The sequence below is a fragment of the Nuphar pumila genome, chromosome 4, assembly GCF_984573655.1.
Source record: "Nuphar pumila chromosome 4, dmNupPumi1.hap1.1, whole genome shotgun sequence".
NCBI classification, from domain to species: Eukaryota; Viridiplantae; Streptophyta; class Magnoliopsida; order Nymphaeales; family Nymphaeaceae; genus Nuphar; species Nuphar pumila.
The window spans coordinates 3,365,053-3,380,678 of NC_143252.1; the positions used below are offsets into that span (position 1 = coordinate 3,365,053).

At 40.4% G+C, this 15,626-nt stretch overlaps 1 pseudogene across 1 annotated transcript; it reads right to left on the minus strand.

The window, feature by feature from the left end:
* Positions 1–664: 664 nt before the first annotated feature.
* On the minus strand, positions 665–5,724 carry LOC149839078 (nucleolar GTP-binding protein 1 pseudogene; annotated as a pseudogene). The gene is made up of 2 exons (XR_016431308.1): positions 3,326–5,724; positions 665–1,291 (listed from the first exon to the last, which is right to left on the minus strand). The product of XR_016431308.1 is annotated as a nucleolar GTP-binding protein 1 pseudogene (transcript).
* Between the last annotated feature and the right edge of the window lie 9,902 nt (positions 5,725–15,626).

Consider the following 15,626-nt stretch of genomic DNA (forward strand, 5'->3'; position numbering starts at 1 on the left):
ATGAAGATTTTTTTCCAAGAGAAATGCTTTTTTTTTTTTCGAAAAAGAAGGATCCACATCCCTCTCCCCAGGTGCCCCCCTTCCAGGCAAAGTTACTCCAAAAAACAGCGGCTTTGTAATATCACGTTTTTTTCAAGCCGATATCTGTCCCATGCCATAAGCCATGTTAGCCTTAGTAAGCCGTTGAGTCATGAGTAGTCCGCAGATATGCACATCTACAAACCCTGTGAAAAATGACATTTACCCAAGTAAAACAAAAGGCATACGTCTACAAACCCTGTGAAACAAGTTTTTTGCCTTATTTTCCGATGTGAAAAAACATTTGGTATGTTTGCAACATCCCCCTAGTGAGAAGGATTTTTCTTCATGAAGATTTTTTTCCAAGAGAAATGCTTTTTTTTTTTTCGAAAAAGAAGGATCCACATCCCTCTCCCCAGGTGCCCCCCTTCCAGGCAAAGTTACTCCAATATGTTCACATCCCTTCCCAGAGTCCTCCATGTGGGCGTCAGATATGATTTAGATCAGATTTTTAGTAGGGAAACTACGGAGCAAAGCTCGAACTCCAAACTTACTTAGCAAAAAGTGATCATTTAAATCATTAGAAGGCATTAGAGAAGCAGTGTAAGATGAACCATGAGCGCAGACATTCATTTGCATGAATTAGGAAATAAAAAACAGAGAGAAATGATAAATAAATTAGAAATATATGTTCATAAGCAACCAGAGTTACATAAACAAGAAAGTCAACCCCGACCAGCTTTAACATCTAAAAACAAATAAAAGTCACATTTCACTTTATCCAGGGAAATGAAAGTTTTTCCAAAGGGCCTTCGAAACAATGGTACTTCAACTATGGCAACCAGCCAAACAAAAGGTTCGACCAAGTTTCAGAGAGCTTCCGAGGATCACCTGCCTTGGCAGCTCCTGCTGCCACATCAAACTACAAAACATAGCTTCGGCGCTCTTTGGATGCAAAGAAGGCCGTCGAATGTATTAAAGTCAAAAATACCAAAAAATCTTTGTTTTGAAACATAGGCATAAATCAGGCACCATTGCCGCATGGCATGGCATCATACCAACTTACAAAACTGGTAGATCTGAGGAGAAACTGAAGAAAAGAGAGACAGACAATATAGAAAGAAAGCAGGAAATAACTGGTAGATCTGAGGAGATTAACAGTGTCCAGTGCAGCCATCGACCATACAAGCTGATGCATATCCATGATCTCGTTGCGCTTGAGTGAAGTATTCGCCATAAGTGGGGCACTTATGCATTTGATATCATCCAAAACCTGTAAAATATGGATGTATAAGTAACAACAAAAAGCAAAAGGCATATACATAAGTCTGTTGAAACTTGAAAGTATAGCGTGCATGAAATGTTGGAAGGATCTTTGATCTTCAACACTACAAGCTCGCAGCATATGGACATAGAGGCAATCCTTCAGATGAAAGGGAACAAGTTAAGCTACTCGAGTTCAAAAGCATGGGCAAGTTCATGATAACACAAGGATCTTAAGGCAAACTACTGAGAGGTCCACTTTATCGAGAAATGGTGTTCCCAAACATGATGACCAGTGACAAACAGCATTACAAATTCTAAAAAGCCTGGTAGAAGAAAATAGAGAAAATAGTATCATACAATACCTTTTAAGTGTTAGCATCTACTTTTGGGGAATATTAACTCGAATCAGCATTAAAATTGAACTACATCAGATGAGTTCCTAAATCCCATTAGCATAATCACAATTCACAATGCCACAGCAACCATTTGGTAGGTTGTCTTTTCCATATACAATGAGAACTGCACTTCTAGTTGTGAGTTCTTTGTCGCATTAGGACTTCCACCATTGCAGAAAGAGAAGAACAAGATGATCAGCTCAGTCAATGAATATATGTTACTTTGAATAGGACCAATACACCAATTAGATCAAAAGGTAGATGATGTGAAGTGGGAGAGAAACACCTAAATTGTCAGTTTCCCAACCTTTGTTATTTTAGGGTAAAGGTCCACTTTAAATTATAGCATGGACACAAATGTATCAAGAACAGCTTCAGTCCTTTCAAGCAAGAACTTTTGTTGCATACTTGAAAATTTTGTATCTGAAACTGAGAAATATGATGAAGACGAGCAATGGCTTCAACACCCAACCTGTTCTTGTCTGCCTGAATGAAGCTTTTTGTCATCTGCATAACTGATTAATTTTGCTCATTAATATTAAACAGTACTCTGACCTACTGACTACCAAATTGAAAACTTGTTCCTGAGTCTCATTTAAACCAAGAATTAGAGTTATCATTTTGTCCTAAGGAACCAATGCATTCTTGACTTACTGAATTACTTCAACCAATCATGGTTTTCTTGATACCATAAACATTAGTAAGACCAAGCTTTTCCATCTTTTAGTAAAGCGATGTATGTTCCTGGTCACTTAGCTGAGTCAAGCCAGATCGGTCATTTACTGGGTCAACCCAATGAAGGATCCAATACACAAAATTCGGGCAAGTCATGGGTTGACTTGGCTGAGTCAGTGAAGCTGAATCATAAACTTATAGTCAGTATAGCAACAGAAGGTGGCCTATTGCAAAGCACTAAAACCCAGGGCCATGAATCACATTTCCACTATGTTCATGGAATCATTTTAGTCAAAAAATTTCTCACGACTTCATGGCTTCAGTTCATTCTCCACGATTTACTTGTTAAAAGGATCTCTGTGTATCTCTGGACACTAAAGAGAGATCAAAATGCACTCTCTGTTCCTTGAAGCAGAGTCAGGGGAGTACAGATTGGTTCAACAATACATAACTACAAGAGCATTTTCCACTGAACAACATGACCTTGGAAACCCAAAGTGACAGTTAAAATAGATCAACAAGGAAGCAAACTTGTGTCTCATTTATCCTTGCTGAATGAGCAATACCATGGCTTATGTAGAACGTATCCTTCAAAGCCACATCCCATTGTCTTGAAAATAACTCAAAGACCACAGTTTTATGAATTGCTAAGAAAAATCATGATACAGAACAATGATGGTTCTTTCCTTTCATTGCATAGCAACATCAAAGTAATATCAATCATTTTTATAAGTTTAACAAACTGAAACTAAACCAACTAATATTTACTAAAAACTCATGAGAATCCAAAGGATAATTATTTCAAAGGAACGCTAGCCAAGTACATATCAACTTTGTTACTTCACGTTTTTTACCTTTACCACACAAACCTTCAGAGTGCAAGAAGAGGAAAAAAGGATTTCCAAATGGAACTAAATAATTATTTTGGACTACACTATCTTACCAATTCAAGTAGCAGAAGAGTTGTTTACCTGATCACAAGTAGTGTATTATCTTCTATCTGTTTTCCCAATCGAACGCTTTCCAGAAAACAAATGCTTAGGCTTCAAGCTAGGAATAACCCTGTCGGCCTCTCCACGACGGGCAGCCTTATTCCTCTTCTTGACAGCCTTCTTCGCGATCTTCAGGGCCTTCTGTTTCTGGGCAGAATCTTTGAAACCCTCCCCAGGCACAATTTCGCCAGAAGGTCTCGACCTTGACCTCGATCTTGATCTATCCCGCAACCTCAACTTCTTGTTAGGTTGGTCGACATCCACATCCATAGCATCGGCACCCACACTGACCGACCTCTCCCTCTTCCTTCCCATTCGAGACACTGACCTGCTCCGCGCACGATTGACAGCAGCAGATGGGTCCATCCCCAATGCAGAGAGCTCCCTCCCCATTCTCTCTGTCGTGAACTTCCTATCTTTATCTAACTTCCTTGGCACAATTGGCTTGCTCTCAGCCGTGCTCTTCTTCATCCGGTGCTCCCTAATGAGCAAGTTCTTCTTCTTTCTGATCTCTGCCAAGACTTTCTTCTCTTCTTCTGTCAATTCTGCCCCCTCCATCTCATCATCCTCGTCACCCTCCTCTGCCTCTGCCTGAAGCCGAATGCCCTCTTCCCTCTCCAAATCTTCAAGTCTTTCCAGGATATCCGAATCCACGAAATCATAAACATTGTGTCCATCCAGAATCTCAGGCATTATATCCTCCTTCCATTCATCGTTTGAGAGAATGTAATTCTTCCTCAGGTTAGCTGAATAAACTCCCGCTCCACCGTTCTCGTCCTCAAGATCCTTCTCGAGCTTCCTTAGCTCCTTCATCCTCATGACCTCCTCCTCCCCGGCAGCAGCAGCAGCTTCCCTTGCCCTCGCCTCGAGCACGACCTGAGGAATGCACGGAGGCCGTTCCTTGGTGTCCCTGGGCTTTGGCATCGCGACATGGAACCGGTTCAGGCATTCGCTCATCTTTTTCGATTTCATCTTCACCTCCACCCTCTGGTTCAGCAGCCGTTCGCAGGCGACGTTCTTCACCTCCACGATCCCTATGTCCGTGAGTGTGCTCATAGTCAGAAGCACCTTCTCCTCCTCCCCCTCGTCCATGCCACCGCCTCTGGCAGCAGCGGCGGTCTTCGCGGCCTCCTCCTTCATCTCCATCACCAGGCGGAGGTCCTCCTCCGGGAGGGCGTCCAGGGGATGGAGGTCGATCTTGTTGCAGACGATGATGAGGGGCTTGTTGGCGAAGAGGGACTTGATGCTGTGGAAGAGGGCGGCCTGCTGCCTGACGGTGTATCCGCAGGAGCCGGAGACGTCGAGGAAGAAGAGGACGGCAGAGCGGAGGTGGGCGAGGGCGGTGATGCTGCACATCTCGATGATGTTGCGGTCCTCGAAGGGGCGGTCGAGGATGCCGGGGGTGTCGATGACCTGGTAGCGGAGGTACTTGTAGTCAGTGTGCCCGACGAAGAGGGACTTGGTGGTGAAGGCGTAGGGCTGGACGTCGACGTCGGCGCGGGTGATCTTGTTGACGAAGGAGCTCTTGCCGACGTTCGGGTAGCCGCAGATGAGGATGGTTCGGGTGTTGGGGTCGATGGAGGGGAGGCGGGCCATGTGCTGGCGGACCTGCTCGAGGTAGGCGAGGCTCGGGGAGATGCGCTTGACGATGGTGCACATCCGGCCGAGGGCGGCGACCTTCAGGGACTTGCAGCGGTAGAGGGAGTCGGCGAACTTGAGGAGGCGGACGTAGTCCTTGGCGAGGCGGGCGATGAGGGAGCGGGCGGTGTTCACCTGACCGAGGGCGAGCTTGTAGTGGTCCTTGTTGTAGAGGACGTGGAGGAGGTCGGAGTAGAAGGGGTGGATGTCGTCGAGGCGGGGGAAGTCGTCGAGGATGGTGGAGAGCTTGTCCTGGAAGTTCTGCTGCGTGAACTTGACCTTGCGCATGTAGAACTGGCGGAGGCGGGAGATGGCGTAACCCTTGTGCACCACCGTCGGCGTCTTCCGCTGCGTCCGCGACAGCACTATGTCCACGAAGTCCTTCCCCGACGGCACCACCGTTATCTTCTTGAAATTGTATTGCACCATTTTCCTCCTCTTCTCCTGTCTATGTCTTTCCTCGGTAGCCTACCCCGATTGATGACTCAATCTTTCGGTGGGTTTTGCACAGAGAGAGAGAGAACCCTACGCCCTCCGCTGATTGCTGATGGGCGATCGACAATGGCCGATCCCTCTTGGGGGGATTTGTGTGTGTGTGTGTGTGTGTGTGAGAGAGAGAGAGAGAGAGAGAGACCAACGCCCTCCGCTGATTGCTGAACGGCGATCGCCAATGGCAGACCCCTCCTTGGGGATTTGAGAGAGAGAGAGAGACGGCCGCTGCTGCTTTGGCCTGCCCTCTTGTTCCTCGAACCCTAGTTCCTATAAATGTGGTGTCAGTGGGTTTTGACCCGGACTGGACCCGTACCATGGTTTGTGGAATTTCATACCCGGGATCGACCCGATTTCGATTAAAATTCTCAAATTTTTAATGTAAATATAAAAAAAAAAGTTCATATGTTATGGGTCTGGTTCATGTAATCATTATAGGATTCGGGTATAGTTTCTCTTACTGGGGATCAGATTAGACCCGAATCCAGACTCGGTACCATCATCTCAAATGAGGTTGGGTCTGGTTTCACTTGGATTTGAATTCCTTCCGGTTTTTATCTTAGTATAATCGTTGTTTTGCAGATTTACCTACATTGCTGTCATCCCACTTTAGTTTATCTCTAGGGATGTAAACAGTTCAGATTCAGGTAGAATCTAAGCATTACTAAGTTCAACTTAATTGAGTTTTGGCCTAATTAGAATGAGAAAAAGATAAAACATGATAATGATCCAATTGAAATTGGATGTGCTATGACATTGGATGGAGCAGAGAAAGAAGAGATCCAACCTAATGGCCTTGGATGGATAGGACATAGAGTGGAGCGGATCAGCACAAGTGGACCTGGATTCAAGAGGGGTCTGATGGCCCTAGTGGGGCCCACCTACATGTCGAGTTTTCCTTGGGAGATGCCTAGATGGCCATGCAAGGTGGTTACGAGGCCTTTTAGGTGCTACCTCTAAGTCCAAGAGAGCTTTTACCTATTTATGAAAAAGACTCAATTTTTTATTTGCTTTTAAGAAATCTTGTAAAGGGTGATGGTTTTATCCCGAAGCAGGTTATATGTCCCCCCCCCCCCCGAACAGGGCAGTTAGCTACATCTCATGATCGGGGGTCCCAAAGAGCACCACGTATGTAAGCATGTGCGTCTCGTATCCCCATGTTTGTCACCATTAATTAGCGTTGGAGTTTGATAAGATTGCAAAGACTTAAGTACCCTCTCCTCCATTGGTGCAAAAAAAAATGACGGTTCTTGAAAAAGAGTGGTTGTAAAGACTTAAGTGCCCCGAAGATGATTATTTAAGACCCAGTCTCTGCACTGCAGGATTATCCGAGAAAGAAATCTCCCCTGGAGGAGGCCATGAACATCAACCCTCTCACTCTCTCTCTCCCTTCTATTTCTGCTTCTGTGCACATCCATTAGAAGATCATACATTGCTCCATCAAGCACCGACTGACCTATACATTGACTCTTGTGAAGCCTGATTCAGAGTTTTTACACTTACAGGAGGAGGGTTTGGGGGCTCCTCCCAGCGTGGGTATCATCATTCAACTAAATGAGTTGTAGATCCTGATTCAGAGTTTTTACCCTTACAAGAGAGGGGTAAAACCTCATCTCACTCTCTCTCCCTTCTCTCTCTACTTCTGTGCACATCCAACAAACGATCCAACATTTCTCCATCAAACACCGACTGACCTGCACACTAACTGTAGCATCGTTCAACTTGATGAGTTGTAGACCCTGATTTAGAGTTTTTGCCCTTACAGGAGGGGGGTTTGGGGCTCCTCCCAGCGTGGGTAGCATCATTCAACTTAAAGAGTTGTGGAGTCTGATTCAAAGTTTTTATCCATTCATATTTTAAGGCATTAGATCTCATTTTTGAACATCCACGCATGTGCAGTTTGCTTTCATCATATTCAGTTGCTTTCTAGATTATACTTTGAATTCTTATGCATTTTAGATCTATCAATTTGTATGTAACCAGAGCTCATTTTAACTTGAATTTTTTACTGCAACTTCATGCATATGTCTTCATGCTCTCCACCAAAAATCAGATCATTCTGAGTTTGTTTGACCTACTTTAAAAATTGAGATTCAAAACCTATTATTTTGCACCGTCAGGATTTTAGCAGAATCAGGACCAACTTGCGGAAGTGATTTCTCCCTAACCAGAGATGATCTTTCCGATCCGTAAAAAGGGTTGTTTTTTAAATTAAATCTAGTTTGCTCATACCAAATATTAGCGATTTCTATGGTGTTTTCGTACCAGTTTTGGGTCAAAAACTATAACCCTGTCACCCTGTGTCATTTTAACGGCACAGATTTTGAACTATTTTGTTTGAATTTTATTTTCCTAATGGAAGATCATTTTTCAATTCTGTAAAATGGGTTCTCTTCGTTTATGTGTCTAGTTCATCCCTGTAAATTTTTAGAATTTTTTATGGTCAATTATTATTTTATTTTAATTAAATACTAGAACCTTGTATCCAGATTTTATAAATATTTTGATTTTGGCCCCCATATCATGACTGTTGTAGCACTTATTTAACAAATCGTTATTTGATTGACAATATTCTTCAGCAAATTATTGTTATGATTTTTTTGAGTCTCTAATGAGTCTCTACTATGATTTGTAGTATTTTTGGGTCTCCAACGAGCCTCACAATGATTTATAGTGTTGTTCGATCTTTTAACTATGATTTATAGTGCTTTGGGGTCTCCAACGAGCCCCACAACGATTTGTAGTGTTTTTCGGTCTTTTAACTATGATTTATAGTGTTTTCGGGTCTCTAACGAGACCCACAGCGATTTATAGTGTTGTTGGACCTCGCTATAGCGATTTGTAGTGTTTTTCGCTAAACACTACAACGATTTGTGATACTAATCGCTATCTGAATCAAGATCAACTTGTCAGGGTCATATCTCCCTAACCAGAGATCGGATTTCAAATCCGTAAAAAGTGGTGTTTTTGTTATGAAGTCTAGTTTATTCCTGTAAATTTTCAGCGATTTCTATTGTCATTTGATACCTCATTTGGATCTAAAACCAGACCCCTATCAGTCTGCCTTATTTGAGTGACATAGGTTTTTATTTCATTTTGTAAGAGTCATAACTCCCTAACGGAAGATCATTTTTCAAATTCGTAAAAAAGGTTTTCTTCCTCTATGTGTCTAGTTTATATCTGGAAAGTTTTATAACTTTTTATGCTCATTTGATATTTCGAACCTGTTAAAAACCGAGACATGTTATAAAATGTTATAAAACTTAAAAAGTTTGAAACTTCCTCTATGTGTCTCGATTTTTAACAGGTTTGAAATATCAAATGAGCATAAAAAGTTATAAAACTTTCCAGATATAAACTAGACACATAGAGGAAGAAAACCCTTTTTACGGATTTGGAAAATGATCTTTCGTTGGGGAGATATGACTCTTACAAAATAAAATAAAAACCTATGTCACTCAAATAAGACAGACTGATAGGGGTCTATTTTTATATCCAAATGGGTATCAAATGACCATAGAAATCGCTGAAAATTTACAAGAATAAACTAGACTTCATAACGAAGACACTACTTTTTACGGATTTGAAATCCGATCTCTGGTTAGGTAGATATGGCCCTGACAAGTTGGTCCTGATTCGGATAGCGATTTGTATCACAAATCGCTGTAGTGTTTAGCGATTTGTAGTGTTTCTCGCTAAACACTACAGCGATTTGTGATACAAATCGCTATCCGAATCAGGACCAACTTGTCAGGGTCATATCTCCCTAACTAAAGATCGAATTTCAAATCCGTAAAAAGTAGTGTCTTCGTTATGAAGTCTAGTTTATTCCTGTAAATTTTCAATAATTTCTATGGTCATTTGATACCCCATTTGGATCTAAAACCAGACCCCTATCAGTCTGTCTTATTTGAGTGACATAGGTTTTTATTTCATTTTGTAAGAGTCATATCTCCCCAACGGAAGATCATTTTCCAAATCCGTAAAAAGGGTTTTCTTCCTCTATGTGTCTAGTTTATATCTGGAAAGTTTTATAACTTTTTATGCTCATTTGATATTTCAAACCTATTAAAAACCGAGACACATAGAGGAAGTTTCAAACTTTTTAAGTTTTATAACATTTTATAACATGTCTCGGTTTTTAACAGGTTCGAAATATCAAATGAGCATAAAAAGTTATAAAACTTTTCAGATATAAACTAGACACATAGAGGAAGAAAACTCTTTTTACGGATTTGGAAAATGATCTTCCGTTGGGGAGATATGACTCTTACAAAATGAAATAAAAACCTATGTCACTCAAATAAGACAAACTGATAGGGGTCTGGTTTTAGATCCAAATGGGGTATCAAATGACCATAGAAATTGCTGAAAATTTACAGGAATAAACTAGACTTCATAACGAAAACACTACTTTTTACGGATTTGAAATCCAATCTCTAGTTAAGGAGATATGACCCTGACAAGTTTGTCCTGATTCGGATAGCGATTTGTATCACAAATCGCTGTAGTGTTTAGCGAGAAACACTACAAATCGCTAAACACTACAGCTATCCGAATCAAGACCAACTTGTTAGGGCCATATCTCCCTAACCAGAGATCGGATTTCAAATCCGTAAAAAGTAGTGTCTTCGTTATGAAGTCTAGTTTATTCCTGTAAATTTTCAGTGATTTCTATGGTCATTTGATACCCCATTTGGATCTAAAACCAGACCCCTATCATTCTGTCTTATTTGAGTGACATAGGTTTTTATTTCATTTTGTAAGAGTTATATCTCCCCAACGAAAGATTATTTTCCAAATTCGTAAAAAGGGTTTTATTCCTCTTTGTGTCTAGTTTATATTTGAAAAGTTTTATAACTTTTTATGCTCATTTGATATTTCAAACTTGTTAAAAATCGAGACACATAGAGGAAGTTTCAAACTTTTTAAGTTTTATAACATTTTATAACATGTCTTGGTTTTTAATAGGTTCGAAATATCAAATGAGCATAAAAAGTTATAAAAGTTTCCAGATATAAACTAGACACATAGAGGAAGAAATCCTTTTTACGGATTTGAAAAATGATCTTCCGTTGGGGAGACATGACTCTTACAAAATGAAATAAAAACCTATGTCACTCAAATAAGGCAGACTGATAGGGGTCTGGTTTTAGATCCAAATGGGGTATCAAATTACCATAGAAATCGCTGAAAATTTACAGGAATAAACTAGACTTCATAACGAAGACACCACTTTTTACAGATTTGAAATCCGATCTCTGGTTAGGGAGATATGACCCTGACAAGTTGGTCATGATTCGGATAGCGATTTGTATCACAAATCGCTGTAGTATTTAGCGAGAAACACTACAAATCGCTAAACACTACAGCGATTTGTGATACAAATCGCTATCCGAATCAGGACCAACTTGTCAGGGTCATATCTCCCTAACTAGAGATCGGATTTCAAATCCGTAAAAAGTGGTCTCTTCGTTATGAAGTCTAGTTTATTCCTCTAAATTTTCAGCAATTTCTATAGTCATTTGATACCCCATTTGGATCTAAAACCAGACCCCTATCAGTCTGTCTTATTTGAGTGACATAGGTTTTTATTTCATTTTGTAAGAGTCATATCTCCTCAACGAAAGATCATTTTCCAAATCCGTAAAAAGGGTTTTCTTCCTCTATGTGTTTAGTTTATATCTGGAAAGTTTTTTAACTTTTTATCCTCATTTGATATTTCAAACCTGTTAAAAATCGAGACACATAAAGGAAGTTTCAAACTTTTTAAGTTTTATAACATTTTATAACATTTTATAACATGTCTCGGTTTTTAACAGGTTAGAAATATCAAATGAGCATAAAAAGTTATAAAACTTTCCAGATATAAACTAGACACATAAAGAAAGAAAACCCTTTTTACGGATTTGAAAAATGATCTTCCGTTGGGGAGATATGACTCTTACAAAATGAAATAAAAACCTATGTCACTCAAATAAGGCAGACTGATAGTGGTCTGGTTTTAGAGCCAAATGGGGTATTAAATGACCAAAGAAATCGCTGAAAATTTACAGGAATAAACTAGACTTCATAACGAAGACACCACTTTTTACGGATTTGAAATTCAATCTCTGGTTAGGGAGATATGACCCTGACAAGTTGGTGATGATTCGGATAGGGATTTGTATCACAAATCGCTGTAGTGTTTAGCGAGAAACACTACAAATCGCTATAGCGAGGTCCAACAACACTATAAATCGCTGTGGGTCTCGTTAGAGACCCGAAAACACTATAAATAATAGTTAAAAGACCAAAAAATACTACAAATCGTTGTGGGGCTCGTTGGAGACCCCAAAACACTATAAATCATAGATAAAAGATCGAACAAAACTATAAGTCATTGTGAGGCTCGTTGGAGACCCAAAAATACTACAAATCATAGTAGAGACTCATTAGAGACTCAAAAAAATCATAACAATAATTTGCTGAAGAATATTGTCAATCAAATAACGATTTGTTAAAAAAGTGCTACAACAGTCATGATATGGGGGCCAAAATCAGAACATTTATAAAATCTGGATACAAGGTTCTGGTATTTAATCAAAATAAAATAGTAATTGACCATGAAAAATTCTAAAAATTTATAGGGATGAACTAGACACATAAACGAAGAGAACCCATTTTACAGAATTGAAAAATGATCTTCCATTAGGAAAATAAAATTCAAACAAAATGGTTCAAAATCTGAGCCATTAAAATGACACAGGGTGACAGGGTTATGGTTTTTGACCTGAAACTGGTATGAAAACACCATAGAAATCGCTAATATTTGGTATGAGCAAACTAGATTCAATTTAGAAAACAACCTTTTTTACGGATCGGAAAGATCATCTCTGGTTAGGGAGAAATCACTTCCGCAAGTTGGTCCTGATTCTGCTAAAATCCTGACGGTGCAAAATAATAGGTTTTGAATCTCGATTTTTAAAGTAGGTCAAACAAACTCAAAATGATCTGATTTTTGGTGGAGAGCATGAAGACATATGCATGAAGTTGCTGTAAAAATTTAAAATTAAAATGAGCTCTGGTTACATACAAATCGATAGATCTAAAATGCACAAGAATTCAAAGTATAATCTAGAAAGCAACTGAATATGATGAAAGCAAACTGCACATGCGTGGATGTTCAAACATGAGATCTAATGCCTTAAAATATGAATGGGTAAAAACTTTGAATCAGACTCCACAACTCTTCAAGTTGAATGATGCTACCCACGTTGGGAGGAGCCCCAAGACCCCTCTCCTGTAAGGGTAAAAACTCTAAATCAGGCACATAAGTAGAGAGAGAAGGGAGAGAGTGTGAGAGGGTTGGTGTTCATGGCCTTCTCCAGAAGGAACCCTTTACCTCCCTTGATTTCTTCTCTAAAGAGAGAGAGGGTTTTACAGTGTTTTACGAAGAAGGAAGAAGAAGAAGATGACGATGGAGCAATGTAGGATCGTCTGTTGGATGTGCACAGAAGTAGAGAGAGAAGAGAGAGAGAGTGAGAGGGTTGTTGTTCATGGCCTTCTCCAGGAAGAACTCTTTGTTTTCCTTGATTTTTTCTCTAGAGAGAGAGAGGGTTTTACAGTGTTTTACGGAGAAAGAAGAAGAAGACATGTTTGTCTTTTTTTTGAACAGAAAAAGTAGAAGACTTTGAAGAGTCAACATCATTCTCGACTTTCTGGATGGAGGACATGTTTGTCCTTTTTTTGAACTGTTTGTTTTTTCTTTTTTGAATGAAGGGCATTTTTATCATTTTCTCAAACCATCACTTTATGAGAAGAATAGCAAGAAAGGGTACTTAAGTCTTTGCAACAACACCAGAGTCCGATGCAAAGTTATGTCAACATACACGGGAATACGAGCCCCATGTGCTTGTATACGTGGTGCTCATTCAAAGCCCCGAACACAGACATGGGATTCAGTGAATCATCGGGGGCGAACATACACAACCCTCTCGTTTTATCCACGCCCTTGAGCCTATAAATAGAGTTGAAGCTTTCTCTCTAAAATTTTTGTCTCTCCTCTCGGGTGTGGCTCTTTCTTTCCTTCTCTTCCCTTGGCCTCCGTATGATCGAGTCTCTTCTTTGACCTTGTTATTAGTCTCTCCTCTTGACTCATCTTTCTTTTCAGTAAGGTCCCTTACTCAAGTGTAGTAGTTGATCCCTAATGAATTTGTTCATCACAAGAGGATCAAGGCTGCAACCAAGGACCTCTATCTCCAAGGTGTGCCAAGCATGTTTGGTGGACTCAAAGCTTACTAGGTGTAGTCATGCATTACAAACCTAGCTCAGCCGTGTCAACCTGCGTAGACTATCCCCAACAAGCTTACCTAAGTTCACTAAGTAGTATCAGCCTTTGTCCTAAGCCTCAGGCCATCCAAGAACTCTCACAAACCGTGTGAACCTAGTTCAAGCTCTGTTTCAGACTGTTGATCAATGCAGAATCTGAACCGACTTTGAACAGTTACAATTCTCTAACCAGAACGAGTTTGGTTCTCAAACTTGAACAAAAATTTCATCTATGTGTCATTAGCCTCTCTGTCAAAAATCATCCCCAAACTCTAACCAAGTTAAGAGAACCAACCTATTTTTCGATCTCTACCAAACCTGAAACTATTCCTGACCCCATAAAACCCAAACCTTGTGAAGTTAGACCTCAAATTTTTAACCAAACCTTCCCATACATGTCCAGATCAATCTCTGAAATTTTAGGAATTTTCTACCCAGCCATTTAGGAAATGCAAATCTTTTAGTAAAACCTATCAAAACTCAACTAAACATGTTTTTTGTTTACCCTGTTTGGATCTATCCGAAATTGCTTTTAGATCTAGTCTGAACCCCATGGGCCCAGAATGTATCAAAACCAAACTTGAATTTGATTAACTTATAACCCATTATTTACACTTAATTGGGTCAGGTTTTTAGCCGAATTCGGGTTCGAGTTTCAATACAAAACTTAATATCAACCCCGAATCCAGATTTAACTGTCAAACTCGCTTACTAAACTCAAATTTGGGACAGGTATCGGGTTGCACATGAACCGTTTACATCCCTCGTTATCCCTTCAGTACTTCTATAACATTAAATTATGTAAAAAATTATAGGCATGCATGGAAGATTTACTCCGAGAGATTGATGACCTTGGCTGAAGTTTATCAATTTTGGAAACATGAATAAAAAGCTCGAAAGACGTGAAATACGAGAGATCTTGAGATGTTCTACACCCTAAAATTTCGTGAGCTAGCAAGTTCATTATCTTTCTCCATTCTTTTGGCATTTCTTACCAATAAAGACTAATGGCTTGTTGTTCCAACGTGTGCTATCAGAATTACACCACTTCATTGCATTCTAACATAGAGGGGTGAACAATTAAATCTATATGACTAAAATAACAAGCATTTGTCTATCAATTAGACATAGGCTGCTTTCTTTTAGTGTGCAGGTCAGCGAGACCAATCAACATAAATGGCAATTGGCTTACTTGTCACTTTCAAAGTGGACTGAGTGATCTATTTTTTGTTATTGATTAATCATGAGATTTGCAAGGTGATATAGAAGCAAGAGCGAGTCACTATCGGGTCTACACACTACAAGAAAACCGTGGATTAGCGACGGCCTCTATCCATCGCTAATCCGTCACTAAGCCGTCGCTAAACTGTTTAGCGACGGCTTAGCGACGGATTAGCGATGGATAGAGGCCATCGCGATTTTTTGCTCGCTAATTAGCGAAAAAAATTATCTGTCGTTAATTCCGTCGCTAATTTGCGACAGATTAACGACGGACATTATCCGTCGCTAATCTGTCGCTAAATTTTAAAAAAAAAATAAAAAAAAATTGATCTTTGTCGGGCGGTATTCCGGCAGCACTAAGCCGGACTTATACCGCACCCGACAGGCATTGCATGCACATAACGATCGCTCTGCCTCATCGCGAACCGGCGTCGCCGTCCTCCATGAACCGGTGCTCTCCGGCGTCGCCGTCCTCCATGAACTGGCACCGTCATCTTCCGTGAACCGGCGTCGCCGTCATCCTCTGTGGACCGGCGTCATCGTCCTCCATGAACCGGCGCCAACGTCCTCCAGCGATCGCCGACCGTCCTCCGTGAATCGACGTTGTTGTCCTCCGTGAACC